The 12,758-nt window shown below is 36.7% G+C and overlaps 1 pseudogene; it reads left to right on the top strand.

Annotated features, from left to right (window-relative positions):
• Positions 1-12,398, top strand: part of LOC132650607 (zinc finger protein 431-like) — a 186,912-nt pseudogene extending 174,514 nt beyond the window's left edge.
• Positions 12,399-12,758: the final 360 nt, after the last annotated feature.

The raw sequence follows: 12,758 nt of genomic DNA, 5'->3' as shown, positions 1-12,758 counted from the left end.
CTTTATAGAAGCTTTTTGTTTCATGAGATCCTATTCATTAATTCTTGATCTTAGAGCCAGTGTTCTTGGTGTTCTGTTGAGGAATTTATCATCTATGCCAATGAGATCAAGACTCTTTCCCAATTTTTCTTCTTACAGATTTAGTGTATCTGTTTTATGTTGAGGTCTTTGAACAACTAGGACTGTAGTTTGATGCAGGGTGATAAATATGGATCTATTTTCATTTTTCTACATGTAGACATCCAGTTAGACCAGCACCATTTGTTGAAGATGCCATCATTTTTCCATTGCATGGTTTTGGCTTCTTTGTCAAAAATCAAGTGTCCATAGGTGTGTGGGTTTATTTGTGGGTCTTCACTTCAATTCCATTTGTCCACCATTCTGTTTTTATCACAGTACTGTGCAGTTTTTATTACTATTGATTTATAGTAGAGCTTGAGATCAGGGATGGTGATACCTATTGAAGAACTGTCTTTGTACAGGATTGTTTTAGCTATTCTGGCTTTTTATTTTTCCATATGAAGCTGGGAATGTTTTTTTCAAATTCCTTAAGGAATTGTATTGATATTTTGATGGGAATATCATTGAATCTGTAGATTGTTTTTGGTACAATAGCAATTTTTACTATGTTGATCCTACTGATCCATGAGCATGAGAGCTATTTCTATATTCTGGTATCTTTTTCAATTTCTTTCTTCACAGACTTGAAGTTATATTTTGTTTTTGTTTTCAATTAGGTTTTTCATTGGCTTGTTCAGGATAACACCAAGATACATTATGTTGTTTTTTTTTTCCTAATTCTTTCTCAGTCCATTTGTCTTTTGCATACAGGAGTGCTCCTGATTTTTTTTTTTTTGAGTTAACTTTATATCCAACCAATTTGCCAAAGTGTTTTTCAACTGTAGGAGTTCCCTACAGTAGAATTTTTGGGGTCATTTTTGTATACTGTCATATCATCTGTGAATAGTGATACTTGACTACTTCCTTATCAAGTTGTGTCCCCTTGATCTCCTTTAGTTGTCTTATTGCCCTAGATAGGACTATGAGTACTGTATTGAAGAGATTGGTAGAGAGTGTGTAGCCTTTTCTTGTTCCTGAGTTCAGTGGAATTGATTTAACTTTCTTTTCATTTAGTCTGATGTTAGCTATGAAGTTTCTTTACACTGTCTTTACTATTTTTAGATCTGTGCCTTTGTCCCCAGTCCCTCCAAGACTTTAAACAAGAATAACTGTTGCATATTGTCAAATGCTTTTTCAGCATCCTGTGTGTTTTTTTTTTTCAATTTGTTTATATGGTGGATTACATTGATGGATTCCATATACTTAACCACTCCTGCATGCCTGGGATGAAGCCTACTTGGTCATGGTGGATGATATCTTTGATATGTTCTTGGATTTGGTTTGTGAGTATTTACTGAGTATTTCTGCATCATTGTTCATAAAAGAGATTGGTCTGATGTTCTCTTTCTTTTTGGGGATCTTTGAGGATTTATCAAGTTGACGGTGGTCTTATGAAAGGAGTTTGGTCATGTTGCATCCATTTATGTTTTGTATTATAATTTGAAGAATATCAGTATTCGCTCTTCTTTGAAGGTCTTGTAGAATTCTGCTCTGAAATCATCTGGCCCTTGGCTATTTTTGGTTGGGAGTATTTTGATGGCTCCTTCTATTCCCTTAGGCAGTATAAGACTATTTAATAGCTTTACCTGATGTTGATTAAACTTTGCTGAGTGGAATCTAAAGATAATTGTATATTTCATTTAGATTTTCAAATTTTGTGGCATATAGGCTTTTGACATAAGAGTTAGTGGTTCTTTGGATTTTCTCAGTGTCTGTTATATTTCTTTCTTTCAGATTTTGTTGATTTGGATAGTGTCTTTCTGCCGTTTACTTGGTTTGGCTAAGAGTTTGTCTATGTTTTTTATTTTCTCAAAGAACTAGTTCTTGGTTTCATCGATTCTTTGAATTATTCTCTTTGTTTCTAATTAATTGATTTCAGCCCTGAGTTTGGTTATTCCTAGTGGTCTATTCCTGCTGGGTGTTTCTGATTCTTTTTTCCTGGGGCTTTCAGGTGTGCCAATAAGTTGCTTGTATGGGATGTCTCCAATAGCGTATGAAGGCCTTTAGTGCTATTAAAACTCCTCTTAGGACTGCTTTCATTGCATCCCATGTGAAGTTGAGAATTTTTCTTTCAAGGTTTGTAGTTGTTTCAAGGTTTGAAGTTGATATATATATATATATATATATATATATATATATATATATATATTCCCCCTCCCCACTGGCTTGTTGAGGATAACATCAGGATACATTATGTTTTTTTTCTGCTGTATTTTAATGGAAACTGCATTGAATCTGTAGATAGCTTTTGGTAAGATGTCCATTTTTACTATGTTAATCCTGCTAAGCCATGAGCATGGGAGATAGCTCCATCTTCTGATATCTTCTTCTAATTCTTTCTTTAGAGACTTGAAATTTTTTTTCATACAAGTCTTTGACTTCCTTGGTTAGGGTCACAGCAAGGTACTTTATGTCATTTTTGTTATTGTGAAGGGTGTTGTTTCCCTAATTTCTTTCTCAGTCCTTTTATCTTTTGTATACAGAAGGACTACTGATTTTTTTTTTTAGTTAATTTTGTATCCAGCCACTTTGCTGAAGGTGTTTATCAGCTGTAGAAGTTTCCTGGTAGAAATTTTGGACTTACTCAGGTGTACTATCATATCATCTGCAAATAGTGATACTTTGACTTCCTCCTTTCCAATTTGTATCTTTTTGATCTCCTTTAATTGTCTTATTGCTTTAGCAAGGACTTCAAGAACTATGTTGAAGAGATATGGAGAGAGTGGTCAGCCTTGCCTTGTCCCTGAATTCAGTGGGATTGCTGTAAGTTTCTCTCCGTTTAGCTTGATGTTGGCTATAGGCTTGCAGTATATTACCTTTACTATGTTTAGGTATGTGCCCTGTATCCCTGATCTCTCCAATACTTTAAACATGAATGGATGCTGGATTTTTTTTTCAAATGCTTTTTCAGCATCTAAGGAGATTATCATGTGTTTTTTTTCTTTCAATTTCTTAATATGGTGGATCATATCGATGGATTTTTGGTTATTGAACCACCCCTGCATACCTAGTATGACGCCTACTTGGTCATAATGGATGCTATCTTTGATATGTTCTTGTATTGGGTTTGCAAAGTATTTTGTTGAGTGTTTTTGCATCAATGTTCATAAGGGAGAATGGCCTGAAATTACCTTTCTTTGTTGGGTCTTTCTGGGTTTAGGTTACAAGGTAACTGTGGCTTCAATGAATGAGTTTTGTAGTGTTCCTTCTGTTTCTCTTTTGTGGAATAGATTGAAGAGAGCTGGAGTTACCTCTTCTTTGAAGGTCTGTTAGATTTCTGCACTGAAACCATCTGGCTCTGAGCTTTTGGGGGATTAGAGATTTTTGATGAATGCTTCTATTTCCTTAGTGGATACAGGACTATTTTATTGATTTACCTGGTCTTGATTAAGCTTTGGTAAGTGGAATCGATCAAGAAAATTGTCCATTTTATTTAGACTTTTCATTTTTTTTGGTATATAGACTGTTGAAGTAAGTCCTAATGATTGTTTAGAGTTCTTCAGTGTCTATTATTTTCTCCTCCTTTTCAATTCTGATTTTGTTAATTTGGATAGTGTCTCTCTGCCTTTTAGTTATTTTGGCTAAGGGTTTGTCTATCTTGATTTTCTCAAAGAACCAGCTCTTGGTTTCATTGATTCTTTGAATTGTTTTATTTGTTTCTAATTTATTGATTTCAGCCCTGAGTTTGATTATTCTACTCTTTTTTGGTGTGTCTGCTTCTTTTTTCTAGGGATTTTAGGTGAGCCATTAAGTTTACTGTATGAGGTGTTATAAATTTCTTTTTGAAGGCACTTAGTGCTATGAACTTTCGTCTTAGCATTGCTTTCATTGTGTCCCAGAAGATTTGTAATGTTGTGTCTTCATTTCCATTGAATTCTAGGAAGACTTTAATTTCTTTATTTATTTCTTCCCTGCCCCAGCTGTAATTTAGTAGTGAGTTCTTCTCTTTCCATGTGTCTGTAGGCTTTTTGCTATTTCTGTTGTTGTTGAGGTCCAGGTTTAGACCACGGTAATAGATAGGATACAAGGGATTATTTCAATCTTCTTGTATAGGTTGAGGCTCACTTTGTGATCAATGATATGGTCTGTTTTGGAAAAGTTTCCATGAGGTGCTGAGAGAAGGTAAATTCTTTTTTCTTTGGGTGTAAGATTCTGTAGATATCTGTTAGGTCCATTTGATACATGACCTCTATTAGAGATATTCTTTGTGTAATTTCTGTTGTTTACCTGTCCTTTGTTGAGAGTGGAGTGTTGAAGTCTCCCAGTAGTAATGTATGGGGATTTGTGTTTGGTTTAGGTTTTATTAATGTTTCTTTTTACAAACGTGGGTACCTTTGTATTTGGGGCATAGATGTTCAGAATTTTGATTACTTCTTGGTGGAATTTTCCTTTGATGAGTATGAATGATCTTCCTCATGTCTTTTGATTAATTTTGGTTGAAAATCTATTTTATTAGATATTAGAATGGCTACTCCTGCATGTTTCTTGCGTCCATTTGCTTGGACCCTTCCAGCTCTTTACTCTCAGGTAATGTCTATCTTTGTGACTTAGATGTGTTTCTTGTATGCAACAGTTTGTTTGGTCTTGTTTAAGTGTCCATTATGTTAGTCTGTGTCTTTATTGGAGAGTTAAGTCCATTGATGTTGAGGGAAATTAATGACCAGTGGCTGTTAGTTCCTTTTATTTTGATGTTGCTTGTGGTAGTGTTTGTGTGCTTGGTTACTTTTAGTTTTGCTGTAGTGACATTATTTATTTCCTGTGTTTTCCTGAATGTAGTTAGCTTTCCTGGGTTGTAGTTTTCCCTCTAAGAGCTTTTTTACCTCTGGATTTGTGGGTAGGTATTGTTTAAATTTGTTTTTGTCATTAAATATCTTGTTTGCTCCATCTATGATGACTGAAACTTTTGCTGGATATAGTAGCCTGGGTGGACATCTATGTTCTCTTAGGGTCTGCATGATATCTGTTCAGTCCCTTCTGGCTTTCATAGTCTCTATTGAGAAGTCAGGTGTGATTCTGATTCGTTTGCCATTATATGTTACTTCGCCTTTTTCTTTTGCAGCTTTTAGTATTTTTTCTTTGTTCTGTATACTTACTGTTTATTATGTGGTGGGAGGATTTTCTATTCTGCTCTAATTTATTGGTTGTTCTGTAGGCCTCTTGTAGTCTTATAGACCTCTCTTTTAAGTTGGGGAAATTTTCTTCTATGATTTTGTTGAAAATATTTTCTGGGCCTTGGAGGAGGGAATCTTCTTTTTCCTCTATTCCTATTATTTTTAGGTTTTGCTTTTCATGTTGTCTTAGATTTCTTGGATGCTCTGTGTCAGGATTTTTTTAGATTTAACATTTTCTTTGATAGCTACATCTATTTCTTCCATTGTGTCTTCCACACCTAAGATTATTTCTTCCATTTCTCGTAGTCTATTGATTATGCTTACCTCTGTAGTTCCTCTTTTCCTCCTTAAGTTCTTTCTCTCCACAGTTTCCTCACTTGTGTTTTCTTTAATTTTTTCCAATTCTCGTATCAGATCTTGAGCCATTTTATTGATTTCCTTCACTTCTCTGACCGTATTTTTTTCAATTCCTTCAGCTGTTTGTTCAAACAATCCTGTTTCTTTAATATCTTTCAGTGATTTAAGTATTTCCTCTCTAAAGGCCACAAATTATTTGGCTGCAACTTCCTGTATTTCTTTAAGGATGTCCATAATCTGTTTGACTTTATCTTCCTCCGTTTCTTTGCAAAAGGCAATAATCTGTTTGACTTTATCGTCATCTAGGTCTTTACGCAGTTTATTTTTTCCTCTATTATCCGGTTCATAAGCACAGATGTAAGGTCATCTTGAATTTCATTTACCCTGGTGTGTCTAGGGCTGCTTGCCCCTGAATAACCGGGTTCTGGAGATGCCATACTGCTCTGCCTTTTTGAGCTTTTACACTTGCCTGTACCCATTTGGCTATCTTAGGTGTTGGGTGTTATTTTCTGGCACTTCCTGGAATCCTGTGGTGGGGATAATCCCCTTGGCAGGAAGATGATTTTTCCTGAAGGAGGCCTCCTTAGCTTTTGGGGTACAGTCACTGAATAGCAGGTATTTCTCAGGAATTGCCAAAACTCACCACAGGCATAGAGACCTGAGCGGTAATTGTGGTCTTTGTTAGTCAAGGGGGCTCTCCTCTCACCCAGAGAAGTCCTGGAGACAGCTGTCCTGCTTCTGGCTTTCTTGCTGTAAATTTAGTAAGCTGTAGCTGTAACCTGGGTACCCCATGGTTTGGTCAGCTTAGTTAGGGATAACTGGTTGTCCCTTGGAGCAGTATCTGGGGGTTGATCTTGGGGATCCAAGGCTTCTGTAGGTCTGAGGTTAGAGCTCTGTGCCCCAGTACCCAAGCAGTAATCCGTGGCAGCTGATCACTGTTCTCCCATGTGCAGCAGGAGGCTAGAGTCTGGAGCCTGTGAATAACCAGAAACTTTTCCAGGGCTAGGTGTCCTGAGGTAGGGCCAGATGTTTTCCCCACCTTTGGGTTTTCTCCCAACATGAAGACCTAATCTGTGGTGTTTGACGTGGTGTGTAGAATGGGTAGGCACTTGCCAGATGGCTACCAAGCTGGTGACTGGGAAAGAACCTGAGAACATTTCCAAGAATGTTCCCATGTGTGGTGGTGGTAGTGTGTGTGTGGGGGAGTTGGCTGAGTGCTCTAAGCTGGGACCTGCTCTTTCCCTGCCTGTGGGGTTTTCTCCAGACAGGGAAACCCATCTTCTAGTGTCCTGGGGCACACAGTTCTGTCTGTGATGGAGAGTAGGGCATGGAGGTCTAGTGACTGGAGGCCCACTCAAGGCTGACAGCTGTGTACCCACCAGTCTGCAGGACCTTTTCCAGGGATAGACTGGGTGACCTGAGGTCAGTCCCACTTTCTTCTTCCCTGTTTTTTTTTTTTTTGAGCCTGGAGCTCCCAGTCTCTGGTGCCCTGGAGCACACAGTTAGGCCTGGGAAGGTGATCAGGACAAACAGGTGTATCCTTCACCTGGGATATTTTCCGGGCTCTCACTGAGTGACCTGAGAGTGGGACTGAGTGATCCCCACACCACGGAGTTTCCTCTCACCTGGGAAACACGATTGCTGTTGTTTTAGGGCCCAGAGTTCAGTCTTTTAGTTGCTGTACCAACATTGCTGTCCTGTTCCTGTCGTGGTCCTCCTGGCAATGCCATCTTGGATTCCCTCTTCCTCATCCCTTTCAATTAATTTTGGTTGAAAGTCTGTTTTATTAGATATTAGAATAGCTTGCTTCTTGGATCCATTTGCTTGAAAATCTTATTCCTGCTGCAATATCCAAGAAATTTTTCCAGAGATTAGCTGGGTGCTCTGAGGTTGGACCCAATAGTTTCCCTCATCATTGGTTTTCTTCTTACCTAGGAAACACAGTCAGTGGTGTTTGGGGGCCCACAGATCCAACTATTGGTCACTGTGCAGTCTCTGCTACCCAGCTTATCAGAACAGTGTGCAATCAGCCCAGCCATCTGGGATCTATTTTTACTTTTTACTGAATATAAGTATTTTGATTGTATGCATGAATATGCACCTCTTGTGTGCCTAATCCTCACAGTAGTCTGAAGATGTCTTCAGAACTGATGAACTTATAACAATTGAAAGTAGCAGGTCCCATGTAAACACTAACAATTGAGCCCAATTATTTCCAAGAGCAATAAGAGCTCCTCACTGCTGAGCCATCTCTCCTATCTTACGTTGCTCATTTATGATCAACATTTACACTGCTAGTATTTTTGTCTTCTATTTTTACCTGTTTAAACATCCATTCCCTTTTAGTAAGATATCATTGAAGTTACAGTTTAAGCTGGGGTAGTGCAAATTTCTGGAAAATAAATATACAACAGGAGTGAATGTATAATTCCTCGTAGAATCTTCAGTAAAGACCTCTGAGTTCTTTCAATATTTTGTTTGTTTGATTGACTTTTAGGGGAGACTCTGTCTTAATATATAGGTCTGGCTGTCCTAGAACTCTTTGAATAGATAATACTGACATCCAGTTCAATAAGATACACCTGTGTCTGCCTCCTGAGTGATGGAATTGAAGGCATGACAGAATACACCCAGCTTGTCCACCATTTTTTGTAGTTAGTAACTGCTAATAAATTTCTCTGATCTGTAATTAGTATTGTTCATCTGTTAATTTCTCTCTCTCTCTGTCTATGTCTCTATGTCTCTGTCTCTCTGTTTTACACTCTTCTCTCTGTTTGTCTTTGTCCACATAAATTGCCACGTCTATTCCAAAGCTATATCCTCTTCAAAAAGTTCAGATATGATACAGTTAAAACTTGTTATTCTGTTTTCTTCTAAAATGACTTAGTGATATCAATAACACTTATTTTTAATAGAAAAGTTTTAATCTTTATTTTTAATCTATAGACTACATTATTTAGTAAGGAGGATATACAAAACAATGATCAAAAAACAACCATGTGTTCTATTCCTTTTCTTTTGTCTGGTCACTCAGAAATATCATGTTATTGGCTATGATTGTTGTTGCTTGCCACTCACATTATTTTTATTCATGTATTCACTGTCGTCCACTTTCCCTTCCACAAATATATGAGCCCTCCTCTTCACATACTGATATGCCACATCCCTGAGCCCTGGTCAAAACATAATATTCAGTACCATGATGTCTTTTGACTGATGTTACCCATCTGTTCAGTGACCCCTGATCAACACATCTCATTTGTTGCTATATAAAATATAATGACTGTGTTTTGTCCTTCCACCTGTCTCATGACAGGGTCCTGACCTACTCACCCAAGTAACTGAAGAGGATTCATAGATTGCTCAAGAACCCAACTAATGGCTACTTTATATTCATGTCTTACAAACTGATGAAACACAGGTTTTTGAAGCACGCCTTTGGTTTTTATTTTTATTTTTCAATCTAACCTTTAGGCTTTTTCATCTCCCCTACTTCACATCACGCACAGCACCCAACTATAAAACATTCACACTTCTGTGTCAGAAAATGAATTGAAGATGCAGTAGAATTATATGATTATATTGACAATGACGTATAAATTATATTGTTGCCACTGTTTCTGTTGTACAAATGTATGGCATATTTTAGAATTCAGTGACCTTCAGTGATGTGCATGTGAAATTCAGCCAAGAAGAGTGGGCCTTGCTGGAACCTTCTCAGAAGCAACTCTACAAAGATGTGATGCTAGAGACCTGTGAAAACCTCACTGCTATAGGTAAGACTGCAATTTTTCTTTCACTTTAAAAATAAAGAGACAACTCTTACTTTGTTATTGATCATCTTCTGTAATTCCAATTGAGAATGAGGAGGAATGAGGTAAATAAATCAGGCATGGTTCTAAGGGTCACAGAAGATAGTGATTTAAGTTTTGCCTTAATAATAACATGATATTTCCAATAATATATATTTTCTCGTACTATATTTTAGGCTACAATTGGGATGACCATAATATTGAAGAACATTTTCAAAGTTCTACAAGTAATAAAAGGTAACTTTATGTGCATGTTGATACAGATATAAATCTTAATTTTTAATGTGTCCTGGAAGTTTGGTGTTTTTTGTTTGTTTTTGTTTGTTTGTTTGTTTGTTTGTTTATTGGCTGCTTTTTATTTTCTGTTTTTGAAATAGATTTTTTTTCTGAGTATCTGTGACTTTCTTAGACTTACTAGTTATACCAGCCTGACCTCAAAATCACACAGATCTGCCAGATTCTGCCTCCACAAGTGCTGGGATTGAAGGCATGTACCAGCACACATGGCTGTGTCCTGGAAGTTTTAAAGAAAAGCAACAGTATAAAAACAGCACTGCTTTAAGTGTACTGATGATCATTAAAATTTCATAATTCCATGTACTTCAATGTCAGGCATCTGATTTGTGTTTACAAGGCACTCCTCTAAGATAGAAGAAAATAAAATAATATTGTAACAAAAATACCATTTGAATCATATGGACATTACAGCTACTGACTTGAACTGCCAATCTGTTTAGTCTCATTCTATCTACTCAGATATTGTAAAGGTATACACACTGAATTGGTGATCAGTATGTGTCCAAAACCTTCTAATAAGCAAAAATTTCATATTAGAACCAGTGTTACTCATTTTCATGCAGTAACATTGTAAAGTTTAGTGAAAGGAGCAGCTTATGAGAATCAAGAATATTGTTTTGGAGAAACCTTAGTCCCTATATGACATGTCTATGATGAACAAAAAACAAACTGTGTTAATTCAATATTGGAATCTTTATTATATTTGTAAATTAAACTGGTATATCATATGTAAAAATGATTCAAGACATGAGCATAGGGATATTGAAAGAAGCAGTGTCCCTGTCTTTCTCCAAGAACAATTGATTTGGTAGTGGTCCCCACTGTGAGTAAATTTTCTGAATGTGATAAATGGTTACTGTTAATTGGTTTTGCAACTTCACTGAGAATTCATCAGCAAACTCATATTGCTGAAAATACCTATGAATACTAGGAATTTGGAACTTCTGCTTCTCTTGGCTCACTTTGAAAATGAAGTATCATTCATACAGTACAAAAATTTGTGAATGGGATTGGTGTGGTGAAACTCTGAATTCTTACAATACTCTTCATATATAGGAGAAAACCTCTTATAGAAAAATGATGCTATAAAAGAGATCCACATAACAAATTCCCTTACCATCACAGGGATCTTCAAAAATAACCATAATGGAGGGGAATACCGTGAATGTAAATAAAGTGATAAAACTTTAAAATTTGATTCTTCTTTACCATTAGACCAAATTATGAAATTAATTCATGTAGATAAATATATTTATTAGTGTAATGAAATGACTGTGGTAAATCTTTCACATGTGCCAATTTTCTTTGCAGGCAGGAAAGCAGTCATACTGGAGAGAAACCCTTTAAATGCACTCTATGTGCGAAAGCCTTCCCCTATATCAGTGTACTCATATGGCATAAAAGAACACACACTGGAGAGAAGCCTTACAAATGTAATCAATGTGGTAAAGCCTTTGCAATAAGCAGTCAGCTCATACGGCATAAAAGAACACATACTGGAGAGAAACCTTATGAATGTAACCAGTGTGGTAAAGCCTTTGCAGAAAACAGTCATCTCATAAGCCATAAAAGAACACACACTGGAGAGAAACCTTATGAATGTAACCAGTGTGGTAAAGCCTTTGCACAAAACAGTCATCTCATAAGCCGTAAAAGAACACACACTGGAGAGAAGCCTTACAAATGTAATCAATGTGGTAAAGCCTTTGCAAAAAGCAGTCATCTCATGAGCCATAAAAGAACACACACTGGAGAGAAACCTTATGAATGTAACCAGTGTGGTAAAGCCTTTGCACAAAACAGTCATCTCATAAGCCATAAAAGAACACACACTGGAGAGAAACCTTTTGAATGTAACGAGTGTGGTAAAGCCTTTGCAGAAAATAGTCATCTCATAAGACATAAAACAATACACACTGGAGAGAAACCTTATGAATGTAACCAGTGTGGTAAAGCCTTTGCACAAAACAGTCATCTCATAAGCCGTAAAAGAACACACATTGGAGAGAAGCCTTACAAATGTAATCAATGTGGTAAAGCCTTTGCAAAAAGCAGTCATCTCATGAGCCATAAAAGAACACACACTGGAGAGAAACCTTATGAATGTAACCAGTGTGGTAAAGCCTTTGCACAAAACAGTCATCTCATAAGCCATAAAAGAACACACACTGGAGAGAAACCTTTTGAATGTAACGAGTGTGGTAAAGCCTTTGCAGAAAATAGTCATCTCATAAGACATAAAACAATACACACTGGAGAGAAACCTTATGAATGTAACCAGTGTGGTAAAGCCTTTGCACAAAACAGTCATCTCATAAGCCATAAAAGAACACACACTGGAGAGAAACCTTATGAATGTAACCAGTGTGGTAAAGCCTTTGCACGAAACAGTCATCTCATAAGACATAAAACAACACACACTGGAGAGAAACCTTATGAATGTAACCAGTGTGGTAAATCCTTTGCACAAAACAGTACTCTCTTAAGCCATAAAAGAACACACAGCAAAGAGAAACCTTATGAATGTAACCAGTGTGGTAAAACCTTTGCAGAAAACAGTAATCTCATAAGACATAAAAGAACACATACTGGAAAGAAACCTTACGAATATACCTAACGTGATAAAGCCTTTGCACAGCAGAGTAGTCTCCGAAAATAGGAAAAGACACACAGTGGAGTGAAGCCTTCTGAGTATAATTAGTGTTATAAAGCCTTTGCATGTAACAATCATCTCCTAAGACAACAACACATATGAATATAACTATGTGGCAAAGCCTTTGCACATAACATCTCTTAATATATAAAATAACACATACTGGAAAGATGTCTGACTGTAACCAATGTGAAAAAACTTTTGGACTGCAGAATAATCTCCACACTTATGAATGAAATCCTAATGGACAGAAAGCCTGTGAGTGCTTTTAACATGGTGAAACCATTCCACATTTGTATAATCTTCATCATCATGAAAGGATTCATAATAGAGGAAAAACTTATGAATGTGTTAAAAGGGTGATGCCTTGCACAAATCTAGAGTCATCATCATCATAAAAGTATTCTT

The sequence above is a fragment of the Meriones unguiculatus genome (genome assembly GCF_030254825.1).
Source record: "Meriones unguiculatus strain TT.TT164.6M chromosome 13 unlocalized genomic scaffold, Bangor_MerUng_6.1 Chr13_unordered_Scaffold_28, whole genome shotgun sequence".
Classification (NCBI taxonomy): domain Eukaryota; kingdom Metazoa; phylum Chordata; class Mammalia; order Rodentia; family Muridae; genus Meriones; species Meriones unguiculatus.
The sequence above is the reverse complement of the archived record's forward strand: the minus strand, read 5'-3'. Positions and strand labels throughout refer to the sequence as shown.